The following is a 22,145-nucleotide window of genomic DNA, read 5'->3' as shown; positions in this document are numbered from 1 at the left end:
ATTATTTTGGATTGAAATTGAATTAAAACGAAGGCCGAGGACTGAATTGCAATTAATGAAGACTTGAGGGACTAAATTGCAATTATGCAATACATTTCCGATTTTAACTAAGATTATCAGCATATGCACGTGTATAACTTAGATTTCCTTCAGAAAAGTTGAAGTTAGAACAGAGAGCCGAGACATTTTCATTTCCTTTGAAATTTGATTGTTCAAAATGCCGTAACTTTTGATCCGCTCGTCCGATTTCAATTACGAAAGATGTTCTGGAATCCTTGCGACGAGGGCTTCGATCTCGTGTAATTATTATGATGTATTTGATAGATTTCAATATCAGTTATGAGCAGAGATCAGAACTTGATATTAGTTTTGTGTTCGTGCATGTTATTCATTCCGATATTGAAACCGAATCGACGATTTGATGTTGAATGAACTTAATCATGAATTCCATCATGTATGTCAACTTATTTAGCTTTTGAATATGATGGTATTTTTCTGGTCTCGATATATACATGCTGATATGAAGTTGAGTTCGAATTCGATATTAAGTCGGTTAACGAGTTTTTAATCGCTACGCCGTCGATTCATGTTTTGAGACTAGTTTGATAGCTGATTATCGAGATGAGATGTTCTTTAATATGTTGATGATTATAGATGTTGGTATGAAGATTTGAATGATAATGAACGGATATGAAAAGCCGTATGAATGGAGTTGGAATTAGAAATGAATTCAATATCGTAATGATTCCCAATTGTCAATCCCTACGATGCTCGGTTATGTTTTGAAACCATACTGATAGTCTACAATTGAGCCAATGATCTTGGGATTGTATACTGATTTTGTTACATGGTAATCTTTACATTTCTGACGTGCTACGAGCTCAATCAACTCAAGAGGTCGGATTGTGAATCGAGGAAGTTCGCTTGAGGTTTGAAATGAATTTGATTGAAGATGTGTTGATGATTTTGACTCGATTCTAAAATGAATGAATTGAAAGAAGCTTGATGTGAATGTTTTGAGGTTGTAGTTCAGATTTGAAGAATTCATAATAGAAGAATACGAAGGTAAAAGTGGACTACTACTTGAATGGGATTAAAACTCGAGATGGTTTGTATCGAGTTCCCTAAATCACATACTTATTTGATTACTTGTTGTTATATGAATTCTTTAATGAGACTATGATGTGAATGAATGCTATATTGATTTCATATGTTGCATTCATCTTGAAACTGATTCCTTGATTTTGAAATGAACGGAAGCATTTGATTAGACGATTTGAGGGATTATATATGTATGGCCTGGGTGGTTGACTTAGCCTAGCGTCTGATTTGCATATATAGTGGCTTCAAAGTCTAGAGAAGCAAGATAAGTAACCCCACCTCGATCGGGAGAGTCGGTGGTTAGTTATGATATCTTCTTCTCGGGATCCCAACCGATGAAACGAGAGATTTCTTGAGAGAAGCCTATTTTTAATCATGAATTGTCTTTTATTTATATCATGAGTTTGATATATAACTTGATTTGCATGTTAGTTGCTTTACTGGGAAATATGTTTCTCACCGGAGTTTATCCGGCAGTTGCTTTGTTTTGTATGTGTGCATTGCAACAGGTGGGGCAGGAGCTTGGTTGAGAGAACATTGACAGCTTGGGAGCGAGACTTAGCAAGTGTGAACTCGGGTTTGAAGATGATATATAATAGATTGATAGCATCAACTTAGCAAGAGAACTTGGAACCTTAATTTGATTTATGAAGATTGAATAACTTGTAGTTTTCTTGCATTTTATGTTATTCGTTGATGTAAGAATCGCATGATTATATGTTTGAAACTTTATACATGTTGTTATGCATGTTTTAGAATTGATGTACCATGTTTTGAATTGATCTTTGGTGAATTAGATTATTGGTGCACGAATTTGACAGCACCAGAATTCTTCTGAAACATTTTTTTTTTTTCAGAACAGAGCTCCAGGATCGATCCTGGAATTTCACAGGATCGATCCTGGCACAAAATGATGCTGGGCAGAAACTTTTCTAAAGTCCCGGGATCGATCCAAGAAGTTCCCAAGATCGATCCTGACCAAAATGTTTTTTTTTAAAAAAAAAAATTTATGCCTTCCTTTGATTATCATTACTATTTTATTAAGGCTAAGGCCCTAATACAAACTGTTTTGGTTTGTCATTGCCACACCAAAAATTTCTCCCAATTCTACCCTTTTATTTCTTTCATTAATTTAAATAACGTCCCTCCTTTATCCTCCCACTTCGTCCTCAACTACCCCCGCATTTTCTTCGTTACTTTAATCGTGATTTTAAACATGATTTCAAATATCTATTTCACACTACCATTGCACTTTGTGCTCTCAATTCCAGATCTTTGCGCTCTACGTTTTCCCATAAGGTAAGGATTCGAATGTCTTTCTTCCAATATCTTTTGTTTTTGATATTTGGTTTGCATATTCTACTCTGTATGTATTCGATTTTCTGAAAATCGGGATTTGTTAAGGCATCACATTCAGATGTAGATGTTTATATAAAACCTTGCTTATGATCTTCATCATATCTGTAGATGTTGATATAAAACCTTGCTTATCTTCATCACGTTCTAGGAAAGCATTGCATGTGATGGTGAGCGACATCAATCCCTGTTATCTCAGCCGCTTCCTCCCCTTCAGTTACATGCTTCAGAATGAAAAAAAAAAAAAAATTTGTGATGAGTTATAGGAAATTTGGCAGTAAATGATGTTATATATGCTTTCGAAGATCCAGAGTCCAGACGGAAAACTACCACACTGTTATTACTTTCCTATCATGAATTCTTAATGACACCAGTCTCTCTGTTGCGGGGTATTTTGATTTCTTAACTGCTAGGTAAAGTCGATACTTTTTCTGTAATTAATATATTGCAATCAGTTTTAGATCTCTTGGCTTATCCTTGGTATTTTACATTCGGTGCATTTGCCAAGATTTATAATTTGTTTGTTCTTTGGAGACAATGGATTGGCTTGCTTTCCTACGACTCATTGAGAAAACGGATGGAAATCTTGAATTGTTTTTAGGTCCTCGGTTTTTCGCCGGAGAAGAGATATCATAGATAGGAAGGAAAACGATGTATATGAGAAATACCTCATATTTACTTCTTTATGGAAAATTGGAAATGTGGTGTTATATTATTTTTATTTGCAACATTTTTTTTCGATTGGTTAAAACACATCATTCAACCAATGAAATCTTCTTTTTGTCTCATACTCAGGTGTTCCTATCTTTTTATTCATAATCTTACTTACACCTTAATTGCAACTAAAAAACTATTAAATTATGATTTATATATAATCATAATAATTAAAATTTTGTAACAGAAACAAAAATTCTATTGAAATTTCGCACGAATGTTTAGTATTTTTTCAAGACCCATATTTATTTTGGAAATAAATTATAAAATGACTCACGTTTTCCTCCAGTTTCAGTTGTCTTCTTTTTCTTTATTCTTTAAAGATAATTGAGAATTGAACAGTATGCTTGCTTCTTTATTTGAAATTCGAATTGGTGGAGTTTTTTTTCCACCTAAATTGATATATGTTTTGAATTGAGAACGTTTATGAAGGTATTTATTGTACTTGCTTATTGGTTAATCATGTTCTTCAACTGTTTGATGAATTGAAAATTTGTGTGTGTATTTGCTTTTTCTATGTTGAGCAGAGTGTTATGTTATTGTGCATTTACCAAAAGTGTTTAATATTTTCTTGCCTCCCTTATTTTGGGTGAACTACATTTTATTTCTCAGAGATGAAATATTATCTACAAGAATATCAAAAAAGTATTTATCATTAGGCTACCTTTTTTTAAATGCAGAATTCCAAAAAGAAATTGTCGGAAGAGTGGAGGAGAGAAAAACATTGAAGGTTGACGGGGAGTTAGGCAAAGGTATTGAAACTGTTGAGAGGATTGGACACTAAATACTACAAAAATGATAGCTCGGGTTTTTTTAATTATGATGTTCTCTTTGATTGGACAATTTGTATTTGAGGTTCTGAATTCATGTGGATGCCAAGGTATTGAAAATGTAGAACGGGTCGGGCACTAAACACTACGGAAATGATAGGTCAAGCTTTTCTTTGTTCTTTTGTTTTTAATCTGTTGTTCTCTTTGGTTAGAACAATTCATATCTATGTTTTTGAATTCATGTCAATGTGATTAATAATATATTGTAAATCTGTTTTTTAAAATTTTCAGATTGTTTATCAACATTTGAAGGACATTGGTATTGCATACTTCTTTCAATCTATGTGTTTTGAATAATATTTCATGCATTTTGCCCAGCACGGCAGATTAGTGATTGTGCACTCCATATTAAATATGTATTAAGTTACACGGGAACGTGTTTACCATATTTTTTTGTTTCACACGCAACGCGTGTGCCACAGTTGCTAGTACTTTTAATGTTTGATTGATTGTTTAATTAATCATTAGTTGTCGTAAGATGAGATTAGCAACCCGAGGTCCTCACAACAGGTGGTATCAGAGCGTAAGTTCTTGGACTGAGATAGAAGTTGAGCGGGGTAAGTGAGTCACATGCATTTATCGTATTGCATGATTGTGCATTACTTGATTTGATGATTTGATGATTTGATAAATTTCATGTGAGCATGATCTATCTTTGAAATTCAACTGCATAATTTACTGATTTGTAAATTTTTTAAATTTTTACCGTTTTGTTATAAGATTTTCCCCGGGTGATGTAAGCACCCAGAATCGAAGAGAACAGTGTTCTTTGGGTGATGTAAGCACCCCAGACTGACAGAATAGTATGGCCAGACTGAACAGAATGGTATGGTTAGACTGAATAGAACAGAATGGTATTGCTCAGCTGAATGAAGTATCTCTGATTGAATAGAACAGAATATCAGCAAATGAATATAGGATGTTGTAGGTAACAGTTGGCTTGAAGAACTTGACCAGTTGTTTAAATATCGGAAAGATTCAGATGAATATTGGATCAAATTGATTGAATACCAACTTCGAAACCTAGCAACCAGCTGGTGGATTTTGATGAAGAAATGATGAGAAGGCAGAGGTATATTGATTGTTGGTAAGTGCTTAGAACAGAATGTTGTTTATAGTTCTTTGCCACAACAGATAGAAATGATGAGAAAGAAAAATATACCCTGTAGAAGCTGAATATTTTGAATTTGAGGAATGTCTTATTAGAATTTTCAAGCCTATTAAAATTCTTTGAATTGTAAATGATGAAAAGCTCAAGAAATTCGAAGATTATGTCTGAATAAATGTTGACGACTGAAACATTTTTTTTAAAGACATAGCCCTGTCTAGGAGAATTGAAGCTGAATGATGAGTTAGGAGAATAAAATTGTAGACATTCAAGAGTATGTGAGATACTCACAACTTTATCTACAATTTTTATTTCAGAACAGATATGAAGTGAATGAAATGAAAATAAATCTCTAACTCTAGCGAACCGAGACAGATTAGTCTAGTTCTGAATGAAGAGTATGCTAGAGATTAGGACACTCATTGTGGTGGAAGATATATGACCAAGCAGTGTAAAGAAAATTTAAGTAGATGTGCTAGAACCTGTTCGAAGAAACATAGATTCTAAGAAGATTCGAATGAAGAACAAATAGCAGAAGAATTGATGATAAGAAGCGATAAAATTAGATCAGAACGAACATAAAGTGCATATGAATATGATAATATGATATAGAATCTCGAATTAAGATTCTGTGATTTCGGTTTGATATATGATGTTTGATTATAGAAATATTCCGAAATCAGTATTTTCGATGCACTAGATATGTTCAAGATCTAAATCAGCATTGATAGGTATGCTAATGAATAGAGATTACAGATATATTCCAGTAAGACTTTGACTTTAGTTTAAGTTGTGAACTGGAATTCAATAGCGAATTGATGAATTGATGAATTTATGAATTACCGACTTGATGAGATTATGAACTGAATATTAATCTTGAGGTTTAGAAGATAGATGATGATATGAAAATCAGTTACAGTTGAGTCTTTTCTTTGATTATGCTGAATCGATTACATCAATTGGATATATGATTCTTGAAATGCTTGAATAGTGATTGGCTCTCATGGCACATTGCTTTCATTTAGAGCCTGTGTTGATTCACTCATTCTGAGTTGGGTAATGCAAGTGAGTTGTTTTCACTTTGCAGAGTTTGTTATCCAGAAGACTTGATTTTGGATGACCTTGATTGAGAGATTTTCTCAATCTTGATTTATTTCTTTTGATTTTGAGAATTATTAATCCTTTGATGATATTTCAGCGTATTTTAAGATTGTTGGCTCGTAACTGATAGAAGAATTTGAATAAGATCCATGATTTTTGGGTTAGATGATATGAATTATCGGTATTTGGAGATAGGAATAAGGAATGAAATAGGCATCCAATGAATTGATTTCAAATTTTTGTGTATTCTGGTTTGAATATTCAGACAAATATATCACCAATTAGAATGATTTTTCTATTTGAAATAAGGCAGAACTATGCAGAAGATGAAAGAAACACAGAAAGTAAATTGAAGTGATGAGAATTCAGTAAAGAATGCCAGATTGAAATATGAATTGAAGCCCTAGATCAGCATGAATGAATTCTATTATGATTGAGTATTTGATTGTGCCTGATATTTCCGAAAAGAGATACCATAATTTGAAGAAATGCACAACAATGAAGTCAATATTCTTCCGATAATTGTTTTATCAGAAGATAAAGCAAATAGAAGTAACAGACTTAGTACGTTTTTGAAGTTAAACGTACAGAGAGTTTCCGATGAATTTTAATATCGTTGACCAGATTAGTTCAGTGATAGTTTGGGAACTCCAAAAAAAAAAAAAAAAAATTGAAACGAGATTATAATTTGAAAGAATATTTTGCGAAAACTACCATGATGAAACAGTATAGATGAGGTAAACAGGTGGTAGTTATGAACAGCTTTATTGAAATTACTTTATACGATGATCTGTTTGTATGGTCAAGTCACTGAATTGTGATTAGATTCGTTGCAAGATGAACAGTAAGCCAAGAAATAATGTTTCAGATTGAAACATTGGGTTTACTATTAAATTGTAATATAAATGATCCGAAGACTTTGAGTACTTTTTGAGGTAAAGGTACAGTATATTATCCTTGAATTGGAAGAATAGTCAGAGAAGATGAATCGAATTTTGAGAATGAATTTTTTTTTATCTGATATGATACCGATTATCAATAGCTTTGAATACTTTGCAATCTGTGACTATAGCATATTATATTCTGATTAATAGATAGTCTGAATAGACTAATCAGAATTTTGCAGAATATATTGTATGAGATGTGCATAACAGCTATCTATTCAGGTCTGCGAAGAAGATAGAGATATGATGAAATTACAGGAATGATTAAAATCTATTTTCAGGATTAAGACTATAGATTTATTTGACAGAATGTGGCATCGATTGATTGACTAATGTTCTGAGAGTTGGTTATATGTGATTGCATTACACCATTCGTCGATTGATGGATTATCTGAGTTGATTTTCCAGATGTTGAGAATATTCTCAGAACTTTAATACCTGATTCGGTATTACTTGACTTGATGTGTTGCCACTTGATGATTATTATTCCTGTAACAGCTATTGAGCCGATTTTTGAGATAATGCTATGAGGATATGATGAAAGAAAATCCTATTTCTTTGTGTTGAAATGTTACTATTGAAGTATATAATATCAGAAAAGACATGATTTGTCGATATCATATCAGATTTGATTGGAAATACACAAAGGTTCTGAAGATGAATCTGTACGAAAAAAAAATAGAGAAGAAGAAACAGAATTAGTAATTGAATGATAGATATAATTTTGAAGCTGAAACTGATTCGTTAAGCAACAAAGTTATTCTTGAAACATCATTCAATTCAGAATAGAGAAAAAGCAGAGTTTAATTTGCAGATTCAGAATATGAAGTTGAATACTGATCTTGAAGCACTGAATTGAATGACAACATAGACTTGATATAGGTTCTATGCATAAAATAGAATGATCTAGAGAAAGAAATAAGTCGTCACTGAAGTTGACTTTCACTGACTGAGATGTCAGAAAAACGTGATAATGTGAATGAAAGATTTCTTCTTTTCAGTTTAATATGATGGATCTGATTTGTTTCACGTAACAAAGTGAAGGAAGTATCAGTATATTCTTCATATGTAGTTTAATTAGATGAAATAGATATCGAAAAGATTCCGATTTAAGTCGATTAGTCGACAAATCTTTGATTGAAGAAAGAAGCAGTTCAGAATGAATTCTTTTCAATGACTGAAATTACAACTGAATATATACCAAAGAGAATAGAAGCATATCCAAAGAAAGGATATAATAAAAAATGAAGTGATGGGATACGAAGTTCAGAGTTATATGATTGAAGTAAGAATAACTTCAGATAATCATTCAGTCTATTAGACTTGATATTTGGTTTGACTACGATTTCGAGGACAAAATCATTTCTTAGAGGGGAGGAATTGTAAGGCCCGAAAATATTAAATTATTAATTATGGGATTTGAGAATTAAATTCCATATTATGGGCTAATATTGATTTGAGAAGTTATGAAAATGATAGATTTAATTTCCGAGCCGAAAAAATTTAATTTGAGAATTTACGGATTTTGAGAATTAAATTCCGAGAATTCTTAAATTAAAAGAATAAATATTCGATTTGAATATTTATGGAATTTAAGATTAAATTCCATGTTTCGGGAATTAAAGAAGATTAATTTTGAAGATACAATTCGATCAGGAACTGATTTGCAAATATCGAAGCTTGAAGGGCTTAAAATGCAAAAGGCCGGGATTATTTGATTAATTCGAATATATTTAATTTGGGAATATTTAGAGTTTCGATTTAAATTCTAATATTCTTAAATTATTTTGGATTGAAATTGAATTAAAACGAAGGTCGAGGACTGAATTGCAATTAATGAAGACTTGAGGGACTAAATTGCAATTATGCAATACATATCCGATTTTAACTAAGATTATCAGCATATGCACGTGTATAACTCAGATTTTCTTCAGAAAAGTTGAAGTTAGAACAGAGAGCCGAGACATTTTCATTTCCTTTGAAATTTGATTGTTCAAAATGCAGTAAGTTTTGATCCGCTCGTCCGATTTCAATTACGAAAGATGTTCTGAAATCCTTGCAATGAGGGCTTCGATCTCGTTTAATTATTATGATGTATTTGATAGATTTCAAAATCAGTTATGAGCAGAGATCAAAATTTGATATTAGTTTTGTGTTCGTGCATGTTATTCATTCCAATATTGAAACCGAATCGACGATTTGATGTTGAATGAACTTAATCATGAATTCCATCATGTATGTCGACTTATTTAGCTTTTGAATATGATGGTTTTTGACTGGTCTCGATATATACATGCTGATATGAAGTTGAGTTCGAATTCGATATTAAGTCGGTTACCGAGTTTTTAATCGCTACGCCGTCGATTCATGTTTTGAGACTAGTTTGATAGCTGATTATCGAGATGAGATGTTCTTTAATATGTTGATGATTATAGATGTTGGTATGAAGAGTTGAATGATAATGAACGGATATGAAAAGCCGTATGAATGGAGTTGGAATTAGAAATGAATTCAATATCGTAATGATTCCCGATTGTCAATCGCTACGATGCTCGGTTATGTTTTGAAACCATACTGATAGTCTACAATTGAGCCAATGATCTTGGGATTGTATACTGATTTTGTTACATGGTAATCTTTACATTTCAGACGTGCTACGAGCTCAATCAACTCAAGAGGTCGGATTGTGAATCGAGGAAGTTTGCTTGAGGTTTGAAATGAATTTGATTGAAGATGTGTTGATGATTTTGACTCGATTCTGAAATGAATGAATTGAACGAAGCTTGATGTGAATGTTTTGAGGTTGTAGTTCAGATTTAAAGAGTTCAGAACAGAAGAATACGAAGGTAAAAGTGGACTACTACTTGAATGGGATTAAAACTCGAGATGGTTTGTATCGAGTTTCCTAAATCACATACTTATTTGATTACTTGCTCTTATATGAATTCTTGAATGAGACTATGATGTGAATGAATGCTATATTGATTTTATATGTTGCATTCATCTTGAAACTGATTCCTTGATTTTGAAATGAACGGAAGCGTTCGATTAGACGATTTGAGGGATTATATATGTATGGCCTGGGTGGCTGACTTAGCCTAGCGTCTGATTTGCATATATAGTGGCTTCAAAGTCTAGAGAAGCAAGATAAGTAGCCCCACCTCGATTGGGAGAGTCGGTGGTTAGTTATGATATCTTCTTCTCGGGATCCCAACCGATGAAACGAGAGATTTCTTGAGAGAAGCCTATATTTAATCATGCATTGTATTTTATTTATATCATGAGTTTGATATATAACTTGATTTGCATGTTAGTTGCTTTTATTGGGAAATATGTTTCTCACCGGAGTTTATCCGGCTGTTGCTTTGTTTTGTATGTGTGCATTACAACAGGTGGGGCAGGAGCTTGGTTGAGAGAACATTGACAGCTTGGGAGCGAGACTTAGCAAGTGTGGACTCGGGTTTGAAGATGATATATAATAGATTGATAGCATCAACTTAGCAAGAGAACTTGGAACCTGAAGTTGATTTATGATGATTGAATAACTTGTAGTTTTCTTGCATTTTATGTTATTCGTTGATTTAAGAATCGCATGATTATATGTTTGAAACTTTATACATGTTGTTATGCATGTTTTAGAATTGATGTACCATGTTTTGAATTGATCTTTGGTGAATTAGATTGTTGGTGCACGAATTTGACCGCACCAGAATTCTTCTGAAACATTATTTTTTTTCAGAACAGAGCTCCAGGATCGATCCTGGCACAAAATGATGCTGGGCAGAAACTTTTCTAAAGTCCCAGGATCGATCCTGGAAGTTTCCAGGATCGATCCTGACCAAAATTTAAAAAATAAAAATAAAAATTTATGCCTTCCTTTGATTATTCTTTTAATGTTTGATTGATTGTTTAATTAATCATTAGTTGCCCTAAGATGAGATTAGCAACCCGAGGTCCTCACACAGCTTGTTTCGAAATTAGAGTGTTGGAGGAATCAGATTTTGATGCATATATGTGTTCTAGAGTTTTTATGTATTACAATATTGAAACCGGATCGAAGATCGAATGTGTAAGGTCCAAAAGTCCACTAGGTTAATCACGATAAATTAATTAAATTATGTGAGTTATTGCATTATATTTGGAATATTTAATCGTTATGTTTAATTATGTGATTTATTTTAACGCCTGAAATTTTATGTGACGTGATGTGATTTTTAAAGTTTTCTGATTGGAATTTACTTTTGGGTCGTAGGGCCTTCGAGAGAATTAAGAAAATATTTTAATTAAATAAGTTTAAGTTGATGCAGTTTATTTTTATTAATTGGGAGAGTTAAAATTTTAAATACTTTTATGTGTAACTAATGGGCCGTATAGAGAGCCTATTAGTCACAAAACAATTCAAGCGTTCAAATTTCTTTTCTTTTCTCTAATCTGAACGCCGCTTATTCTATAAAAATCTTTCTTCTTTCTCGTTCAAACGCTGCATCCAAGTCTAGGGTTCTTCGACTTCTCAAGGCTAGATCATTCCGAGGTCCAGGTTAAATCCAATCAAACAATTCAGACAAGTTTTTACTGTTTCAAAGCCCATTCAAGGCTATATCTATTTTAAAGTTTTAACCCTAAGTGGTTTATATGATGATCTATGCATGTTTTGTAAGGTTCATGAGTATGATGTATAATCGTGATGCGTTCCTGATGTCTTTGGTGTAACTTTATTGATGTTTTCGTGGATCTAGAAGAAAGATTTTAGAATGTTGGTGTGTGTAGGGATTTTTGATTCAAACTCTTTAAGAGATGAATTGTATGGATCCTTTTTATGTTTTTGAAGTTTTGTGGAGTGCAATTTTATTTTAAAAGGTGTGGGTGTGAATTTTTATCAAAAAAGGGTTTGAAAGGGGTTGAAATGGCTATGTTTTTCATTCAGTTTGCGCAGTGTCAGACTGCCTGGAACTTCCAGGCAGCACGCTTTGCGCCTAGGCGGGATTTTTCTACCGCTAGGTGCGAGCTGTGGCGCCTAGGTGGAAATTTCTTACCGCCTAGGAGGAAAATGTTCTGTCCAGTTTTTTTTATGCTTTCGCATTTGAAGTCCAAAATTAAGTTTTTTGACCTTTTAAGCTCTTTTATGTGATTTTAAGACATTATATTGGAGAAAGTTTCGAAATTAATCGTCCGAGACTGACGGAACGACTTTTGCGGACCGATTATAATATGTAATGCATGTTTATGTTTCAACATTCATGGAAACTAATTTTTCATTAAAAATCATGAAATGTAGGAATTATTTTATGCATGAATGATTCTCACATTGGTTTATGCAGGTAACGATGATGTTGATACCTTCATTGATTATTTCATTGGTGGACATGAAGAGGAGGTAGGGGTTGGTCCGATGGGCGATGCATGAGTGCGAGACTTATGAATGAGTATTGTTTAAACAATTTTTATGTTTTGTTGGGAAAACAAGTTTTGAATTTTAAGTTGATGGCCATGTTTGGAAAAGACTTTTAGATTCTATTTCTTTATTTGTGCACTTTTAATACACTCATTTTAATAAATAAGATGATGCTTCCTCAAATTTTTTATTTTCCCCCAAATTTTTAAGTATGTATGTTTGAGTAACGCTCTGATTGTAAAAATTGGGACGTTACAGGTTGTCGTATGAAATTTTTATGATTTTTCCAGCTTGGTTTCGATCATTATGCTTCTTATTTTGCTGGTTTTTTATGGTTATTGCGGATATGAGCTGGTTTTGAAGTATATTAGATTGATAGATTGAGTTTGATACCGTTTCGGTTACCGATTTTGATACCGTCATGTCGTCGGTGTGAAAATGATCAAGATTGAATCCAATTGTTTGAGTTGAGCTTGTATGGAGTTTGAATGTTAATCTTGAGCTTACTTACTTCTGGTTTCAGCATTGTAGTGAAGTTGACGAGCTCGAGAATCCAGCCTTCGAACCGGGATAGAATTGGAACAAGGTTTGAAGTTATTTTGTCATGAGGGTTGAATGAAGATTTAGTTGAACTTGAATTGAATTTTGATATGAAGTTATTATTGTAGATTGTTCAGATTTGAAGCGTTTACAATTCAAACGAAATGAAAGGTATAAGATGACATCAATCGTAATGGCTTTGAAACTCGAGAACTATGATTCTTGAGTTATCCCGCAAAAATCACGTACTTGTTAAATATATGTTCTTTGTTTTGAAGTTGAATTGTGAATCCATCTCAGGTAAATGGATATTTGAATTATATTGCTTAAATTTTATGTTGAGCCGGTTATGATCTACGAAGTTTGAATATATCCAGATCAAGATCGGTTACGAATCTTGAGACCAAGATCGGTTATGAATCTTGAGACCGAGATCGGATACGAAATCTAGAGGATCGATTTCATTTACTAAATATGAGTTCTATGTACGTTGTAGCTTGAATTGAGATGCTATGTTAATGCATGTTTATGTCGATTATACTGAAAATTATATTCTCACCGGAGTTATCCGGCTGTTTTCTTGTTTTGTATGTGTGCATGGCAACAGAAGGGGCAGGATCTAGTCAGAGACGACGTGGGTAGCTCGAGAGAGAGTCTTAGCAAGTGGTGACTCGGGTTGTAGCAGAATATATGAACTTAGATCTTTATCATATTTGTTAGAAGTAAAGAACTTGTTGTAGTTTGAAGAATACATATGAAACTCTTGTTTAGTTTAGCTTTTTCATGTATTTGCACTATTAGTTTGATGTAAGACTAGCAGGAGGTTATGGTTGGAATTCAATATATATGCTTGTGCATGTTTTAGACTTAAAAGAGCTTGAATTGAAGGAGTTAGAAGATCAGAAAATAAGCTGCAGAAACAGAGCCGAATTCTTCGCAGGGCAGCGCCCGAGCTGCAAAATTTTACTGCCCTAGTGCAGCCCTGAGCCCATATTTTTGCCTTGGGAATTTTGAGGGAGCGCCCGAGCGGTAGTTTTTGACCGCTCGAGAGCACCCCCATTTGAAAAAAAAATATTTGCTTTGATCTTTTTTCTCACTTGTTTAATTAATGATGCTTATTCATTAATTGCTCCGTAAGAATCGAGATTAGAAACCCGAAGTCTCCACATTAATTAAGCATGCAAGAAACATAATCAGAGATAAGCTGCGAAAAGCTTAAACTAAATGCTGAACCGGCATAATACAACAAGTAAATAAAATCTCAATAATACAACCCAATTGAAGTAAATAAATTGATCCTAGCTACTACTCATGTAGCTTCGCTTGGTCACCAACTAATCCCAAGTCCTGGTGGAACACCTGCAACTGCCCCATCGAATGGGGTGTCCAGACACACAGTAAAATACTGGACATGAGCACTAGAGATCAGTACGAGAGTACGAATATACACATGCTATGAATGCAAATACAAATACATATGAATGGGTACCGGGAACCTATCAAAGATAGAACACTGCTCAGTCAAAGGCTTCATGATATGTAGCACGCTGGGCCGTCGCATCAGGAGGTGGCTCCCATACCTTCTAACTGTGGATTATAACCGGCTCCAAATCCATGGAAATCCATCCACTAAAATACACGAGGCTGAGAGACCCCTACTATGGTTATGCAATCAAGGCAAAAAGCTCAACGTGTTTATGCATGCAGCATAATATTCGTGACATAACAAATGCACATATAAAAATGTCACATAAAACATTCAAACATAGAATATGTATATTCTACCAGGCTATCTCGAATAATACGTCTGTACCTTATTTAAGGCAGTCCTAGAAGCATCCTTCTAGATTCCAAGTCTATCAATAGCTCTACAATGCAAAGTACCCATGCATCATTATCCATGATCTAAAAGCCTTAACTAAGTTATTGCATACTCCTAAATATTTTTAGTAAGCCAAAGCTATACCTGCGTCCGTCGTCAGCCCGCTGATGGCGACTGCCCCAGAACTCGGGCACAACCCCGCAATAGCTCCGCTACTGCTCCGGACACTGTCCTCCAACTCCAACTATTAAATAAGAGCCCCCAAAGCCCTTAAAATGAGCTTAGAATGGGAGAGGATGAATTTGGAAATGATCACCAAATGAGGCTCTCAAACCCCATTTAAAAAGCATGATCGGACCCTCCAATCCCGCCATCGGAGAATCCAATCTCCATCAGACCGTTCGTTTTCAACCACACATCAATCCGTGTACATGCAACAATACACCTGTCCCGGGTACATATCATACCATCTGATCCATGCATCGGAGCGTCCGATGTCTCCTCATGATGTCACTGCTTACGTAATATCCTGGACAGATGGATGCTCAAGATCGGACTGTCCGTTTTCTCATCGGAGCATCCGATATGCACCAAGTTTGGATGGTCCGTTCTCTCATCGGATCGTCCGATCCAGTGCAACCCTCTGGGCCATTCTCGAATGTCCTGAATCCATTTTCAAACTCCGTAGAACCATTGGAAATTTCCTTAATCATGTTTTACTTAATCTAAACATGATCACTTGATTAATTTCTCATTAATCAATAATTATGGATACATGTTACTAAATTCTCCCCCCTTAAAATATTTCGTCCTCAAAATCTAAGGAAATCTCGAGAACGCAACATAGACCACTTTATCCCATTCATTGATTCGAAACATCTGGTCGAATATCTTCCGACAACTCAAACTTTTGCTAAAACATACACGATTTGTCTAACACTGAAACCAATAAGACTCAAATTATGTTTAGAATTCTGCGCTGATTCTAAATCGCGTGCCTTAACAATAATCCCAGGCAATCACTGTCTCTTATATTCAAACAACTGCCTCATCCTCCGCAATCTCGCTGGAAATGCGTATCACTATTGACTACCGTTAGTCAATCATTTCCCGTTGAAAACGACAAGGTACCACCGACAGACAATTATACCAAACCCTTATCAGATCACATAGGAGTTTACCGAGAACTCACTATTCAACATACTTATGTGATCTCAATCACTGACTATGTAATAACAGCTACTAACTGGCTATTCACACAATATTTCGGATATCTAACCCGACTATCACGAGATTACTGTAGTCTCCTGACTACTCGTCGAAAACCAACTCTGACTGCATCAACAACACTAAATACAAATCTTAGCGATGACACTTCTGCTAAGACCGTAACTAGTCATTAGCTACCTTTAGAAACGCATGGACTCTTCCGCTGCCAAACGAGAAGACAAGATACAATTACATTGTATCTCACTGGTCTAAACACTGACATCGCTTCCACGATGTTACCACAAGACATTTAACCAAACGTCCGCATTCGTAATCTTAGTGACACATTCTAGAGAACACTTTCAGAGTACTTATCCGAGTTACTCCTTATCACTAAGGATAAAGTTCTCACTTCCCAACAGAAATATTCCTCAAAAAGAACGGCCAAATACCTTGCCACTCACTAGAAAAGTATTAACATTGATACACCTCACTCTCCATAACCGACAACCTCGGACTACATATCTAGTGATATGATCACAACTTTGTGAAACACTCAGACTAATCACAGTTCATTGTGATCTGAATTCTGCTACCATCGTGCTGAACACTTCGATGGACTAACACCATCCCCAGCATCAGTAGTATAACGAATGTCTCCCTCTATCTCATCACTCGAGATAATACTCGAAACACAATACTGGTTATCCTGTCCTGGATAACGGTAATTTATCGCATGATCTTGACTTACGTACTGGGATGAGAAAAACTGGTTCACCTCGATCTCACACGAATTCCTCAATACTTAACCACAATACGGTTATCTAACAGATTGATCCAAATCGATTCTAACATATCAATGGAACTGCACATCAGAATATACTGGGAGATTAATGAAAACATCCCGCCAGATCCTGAAAACCAGAGGTCTCAGATGTTGTCTCTTCTCACAACCAAAACAACTGATGTTAATCCTACTAATGCCCATCGAAAATATTCAATCACTGACCAGATCGCAACTCAAGGACAAATGCTAAGTATATCACTGGAAAGATCCGAGAAAAGTACTCAATTAATGGTTCCCGAAAACTGTCATTCACTAATAACATGGAACAACTACGAAATCCCATTTCCGTAACCTGGTTCAATCATTGTTAAGACCAAGCAATGCTTAGATCAAATATGTCACTGATAACCTCAGCAACGATTCCAATCTAACTATGACCACAAGATTCAAACTACAACTACATCCCGGTATCAGCAGAAACCCAAAAAATTTTGTTTCATTCTTGAAGATCCCCAACGACTAGAGAATTTTGGACGCACTCGAATAGCTGCTATTAAAAGTTACCAAGGATCAACTACTAAGCACATCAGCTTATAGTACGATCCCAAATACATCTTTATTAAATACATCCTAAATCAATTATTTATCGGTATAAACTTATTGTGAGACCTCGGTTCTAAACAACTAATCTCGGACTAAACAACAATTAAGCAAACAAGATCCAAGACGGAAAGCAACGCAAGAAATTTTTTTTTTAAAGGGGGGTGCGCTCGGTCTGCTAAAAACAGCAGACCATGCGTCTCATGTCCATGCATCCCACTGTTCTGCTCAACAGGGGATGCGCTTGGTCTGCTAAAAACAGCAGACCAAGCGAGGCCAAGACAGCAGCCTGCTATCTTGCTCGAAAGGGGGGTGGCGCTAACAGAGCAGAAACTCAGAAAACTTGATTCCAACATTATGAAGCAGACAGTGCGCCCCCTGCTGCACAGCCAAAACAGAGCAGAAACTCAGAAAACTTGATTCCAACACTCTCAAATCATAATCATGCATTATAAAACAGTTCTTTTCAACTAATACATGAAGTTCTAGAGCTTAACAACTGCTCAAAGTATAGAACATGAAACAACACATTCCATCAAAAAGCTCGCATAAAAAATACAACATAATAACGAAGTTCGATATCTAAAAATGTTCCAACATCACTAGGTAGACATGCTGACACGACTTCTAAACCGAGTCTCACTTCTATCCCTTGATCCTGAAGCTAACCTTGCCTCTTCTGACTTGGTCCTGCCCCACCCGTAGCCAAGTACACATATAAAACAAAGCAACGGCCGGATAAACCGGTGAGAATGGTATTCCCAGTAAAAGCAACATAACAAATAATACATGTAATGTCTCAACAACATGCTTACAAGACAACATAATCAGTTTAAGATAATGATATGCATGTCTTTAAAATAGGGATATCAATTCTGATAAGCAAGGGATTGCTGCTGTACTTTTGGAATCCCGAGGATAAGATCACGTAACGACTCACCGACTCTCCCAATCGAGGTGGTGCCACATATCTTACTCCCCTAGACTTTGGTGCAACTATAAGAAGTATGCTGACACTAGGTGAACCTCTACACCTAGGCCACTCACAGTATAGCTCCCAACACGTCTAAACAAAAAGGGTTGTTCTGCCCGCTGAAATCAAAGTTGCTCAAGATGAATGCATAACAAAACATAAAACATAAGCCACATAACAAAATCTCAATCAATCAACAAAATACAAGTTCCACATGCTAGAAAAAGTATTGATGCAATAGGTGATTTTAAGGGAAACTCGAGAACCAACTGTCCTGAGTATGCTATCCCGCTAACGATGACTGTTTTTACCTTCCAATGCTATAGTTCCAACTCTGAATAAGCTACAACAAAAGATTGTATCAAAAACTATACAACCTAAACAACAACAACGACTCAAGGAAAATATCTTTACCGTTCTTTGTCCAACTCTTGACGATCAAATGCTTCCAACACAGGGTTCGACAAACTCCAACGAATCTGTACGGAGACAATAGATGATCAACAACAACGATCAACTCACAAGCCAAAGTTCAACAACTCAAAAACGGTTCGAAATCCCAAAAACTCAAACCGGCGGCATAACGGCTATAAACTGAACAAACCGGAAATGCAGACAACAGTTCAACAACGATACTAACTCATAACAATGCTAAGACAACAACAACAAGGCAAACTCTTCAAATCTCAAAACTAGATTTTCGGAAATAGGCTTCCAAAAATCATAACAAATCCGAACGTCGCTCTATTTCAAAACCGATAGATAATAAACGATCAGAACTCTGCCAAGAACAACATACTCGAATCTCGAACGATTCTAACAACCTCCAAAAACTAGAATGTATTTGATCGTAGAAAAACTTACGATATAACGAAGCTCTCGCTGCAGTGATCGCTAATCTGCCTTCAGAAATAATTTTCAACGGACGGATTGACCGGAAACCTTAATCTAAAAGCTTGGAAGGCGTAATGGGCGGCTTCAATGGAAGAGAATGAAATGGGGAAGATAATGGTGTGAATGAGACTAGTGAACTAGAGTAGATAATATATAAAAACTCAAATTTGTGTTTTAGTCCCTAAAAATTTCCAAAATTTGCAATATAGACCCTGATCAAAATCAAGTCGGCTCTTGAACTCTGTAATCTCCGATTAACTCAAATAAACTCATTTAAGATAAAAACAGGGCGTTAAAATTCTCCCCCACTAAGAAGAGATTTTGTCCTCGAAATCAACAAGAATCACAACTCATAAGATAGAATAAAGAACTAAAGACAGTAAGAAGAACTCACGTCATCCGAATAACTCAGGAAAAAGCTGTCTCATGTTGGATTCTGTCTCTCAAGTTGCTTTTTCGATGCCGTGACAGCTATACTACACTTTCACCAATGGAATTAACTTGGTTCTAAGTTGCTTCTCCTTCCGATCAAGGATCTGAATCGGTCACTCAAAATAGCTCAGAGTCTCGTCTAACTCGGCTTCGTCAGGCTGAAGAATATGAGAAGGATCTGGATGATACTTCCGCAGCATAGAGACGTGAAAAACTTCGTGAATACCCGATAAAGACGGAGGAAGTGCAAGTCTTTAGGCAAGATCGCCTATCTTCTCGAGAATCTCGTACGGACCGATGAATCTCGGAGATAACTTACCTCTCTTACCAAATCTGACAGTACCTCTGAAAGGAGAAATCTTAAGGAATACATAGTCTCCCTGCTCAAAACTCAGAGGTATACGTCTGACATTCGCATATTTCGCCTGTCTATCCTGAGCTGACTTCATTCTCAACTGAATGATCTTAACTTGATCTGCCATAACTCTAAGCATATCCGGTCCCAAATCAGGTGACTCGGACAAATCATCCCAAAACAACGGAGATCAGCACTTCTTACCGTACAAAGCCTGAAAAGGCGCCATACCCATACTCGCTTGGAAGCTGTTGTTGTAAGAAAACTCGACAATGTAAGAGTGGGTGCCCAGTGAGCCAACTGTGTGGCTATGGGCTTTGTTGACTCTTTGTATAAACAATCTTTTGTTTAATATTATTTACACTTTTATGGCAATGACTTTATATTACTTCATATTGTTATATTGTGATATACTATTGTTGTTTTGATAAAGACCTTGAATATACTATAGTGTATGTAAGATGTGGTAGAACATGGAGATGTCTATCATGAAATACATCTTATAGTCACTGTATATTCTAAAACCGTTCCTAGTCGATTGAGCCGTCCGATAATAAGGATAAGGATCGCTCGAGTTTGAGACTAGCATTTGCGATGCGGAGTACCACGTTTCATTGGTAGGGAACATGGAGATGTTCGAAGCATGCAAATGGATATTCATAGGATGAATAGTCGAACTACCCTATCCGGACTTTCCAAGTGGTTATCACTTATCGAGTGGATAAAGTCCGCGGTTTTGGTTGTACACCATTAGTCCTTACGACTTGAAACATCATGGAGACTCTATATGCTAGTACTGTGCTTTGACTCGTTTACCGACTCTGAGGGGGTCATCAGGTGTCGAGATTGGGTACAGTTACAACACATATAGGAGTCAATGCATTGTTGTCAAGGATTCACCACATACTTGCGAGTGTGGATATCCTATGCGATCTGAGGAGATATTAGTGTGACAAATCTCTGGCCAGAGTACTTGATGTGATTTAAGAAATGGTTTCTTAGTAGCACATGCGATGTCACTAATTTGATCTTCAAGATGCATTGCATAGTTATCGAATCTTGAGCGACTCTCGATATACCAATGGTTGTTGATTCGATCGGGATATATGGATGAAGGGACCGTACTGTACGCTAACCAAAATCTACTGGTTCTTGTAGGCACTATCAGTGATACCTAGGGAATCATGGGGCGATGTTGCTAGGCGCTTTACCATGATTCGTTGGGCAAGTCGGAAAGTGTTGTTCCGAGTCACAAGGAGTTGTGAGCCCACGGCTAGCTGTATCCCTGAACCATTGAGGGTCACACAGTGTAATGGAGTTTTAATCCCCGTTGAGATAGTTAAATTTAAAGAGTTAAATTTAATGAACTAAGGAGTTGGACTTCTTAAATAAGAGTAAGGGAGTAGGATTTCCTAAAATGACATAGGGATGGACATTTTTGGAAACCACTGAATTCGGATTCAGGAAAATTTATTTTGACTTTAAAACGTGCAGAAATGGTTTCTGTGCACATTGGTGAAATCGTTTCATCAATCGGAGTCACGATGAATTTTATATTAATTTCTGAACGAGCGGGCTTTGCTTGTCGGGCCCCAGCTTATGACTAATGGGCCCTAAGGTGTTAGTGGCCTGCATTATAAATAAGTTATTTCAGTACAGAAATTACACACAACAGGTCATAATTTTTGAGACAGGATTTTCGAAACCCTTCTCTCTCAAAAACGTTTTCGGCCGTCCCCTCCCTTTGCTCTGCCCGAGAAAATTCCGGTCTGTGATTTTGAATCGCGGTCAGGAATAACGAATCAGATTCGTGTAATCTCTTCGCAGAAAACTTCTGATAGATTTTCTAGTGCAATCTATCAGAGGGATTAAACCTCTGTTCGTGGACCTGATTGAAGGCGTTCATCGGTTCCAGGGAGAGACAACAAGAGCAGAATTGTTCTGTTGGTGTCCATTAATCTCGTTGCGAGATTTGAGGTAAAATTTA

General features: G+C 35.8%; 1 pseudogene; it reads right to left on the bottom strand.

Moving 5' to 3' along the window:
* The window catches only part of LOC140871069 (uncharacterized), a 95,279-nt pseudogene that overhangs the window by 7,104 nt on the left and 66,030 nt on the right, over window positions 1-22,145 (bottom strand).

This window comes from Henckelia pumila, unplaced genomic scaffold (genome assembly GCF_033568475.1).
Source record: "Henckelia pumila isolate YLH828 unplaced genomic scaffold, ASM3356847v2 CTG_38, whole genome shotgun sequence".
Lineage (NCBI taxonomy): Eukaryota > Viridiplantae > Streptophyta > Magnoliopsida > Lamiales > Gesneriaceae > Henckelia > Henckelia pumila.
Note: the sequence above shows the minus strand (reverse complement) of the source record. Positions and strands in the feature narration are given on the sequence as shown.